Source organism: Protomyctophum parallelum (genome assembly GCF_964188405.1).
Source record: "Protomyctophum parallelum genome assembly, chromosome: 13".
Classification (NCBI taxonomy): Eukaryota; Metazoa; Chordata; class Actinopteri; order Myctophiformes; family Myctophidae; genus Protomyctophum; species Protomyctophum parallelum.
Genome location: NC_139708.1, coordinates 47,180,774 through 47,181,346, shown reverse-complemented (window position 1 = coordinate 47,181,346; position 573 = coordinate 47,180,774). Strand labels below are relative to the sequence as shown.

General features: G+C 37.3%; 1 protein-coding gene across 1 annotated transcript in view; it reads right to left on the bottom strand.

Moving 5' to 3' along the window:
- The window catches only part of LOC310869848 (histone H1-like), a gene marked incomplete at both ends in the record, with an annotated part of 720,118 nt that overhangs the window by 145,741 nt on the left and 573,804 nt on the right, over positions 1–573 (bottom strand). The gene's annotated exons all lie outside the window — the stretch shown is intronic.

Genomic DNA, 573 nt, shown 5'->3' with positions numbered 1-573 from the left:
GGGACCCCCCCCCCCCCCCCCCCCCCCAAGAAGCAAATATTGGAGTTATGAAGGTTCGCTGTGTAAGAATATATATATATATATATATTTTATACAAAGATTTGTGCCACATTTCCACGATTTTTCAAAAATAGCAGATCTACAAGCCTGCGGCAAGGCACTCAGTATGGGCTTGTAGATCTGCTATTTTTTCAACAGCTAAAGTTTTAAATAATGGTTAAAAGTGGTTAAAAGCTATAAGGCGACTCGGATGTGTTCCTCGGGTCTTAAAGGGGTTAATACTGCTGTACTGTACAACTCTCCTACTCCACACTTTGCATAAAGCTGTCTCTCTTTTCTTTTTAAACTCTCAGTATTCTTCTGTATGATTTAATATTGATTGTTATCTTTGATTTTATATCACTCGATCGGTGTATTGTGTTTACGATAAGTTGTGTTTAACTAAGAATAGTCGGGTATGTTGATCCTATTTAAGCCTGACGTCGAAAAAAAAAAATGTCTCGACAGTCATGACAGTTTTCTGAAAGAATATATCAGTGGTGTTCAAACTATTTCATGTCTAGGAGCTCTAGA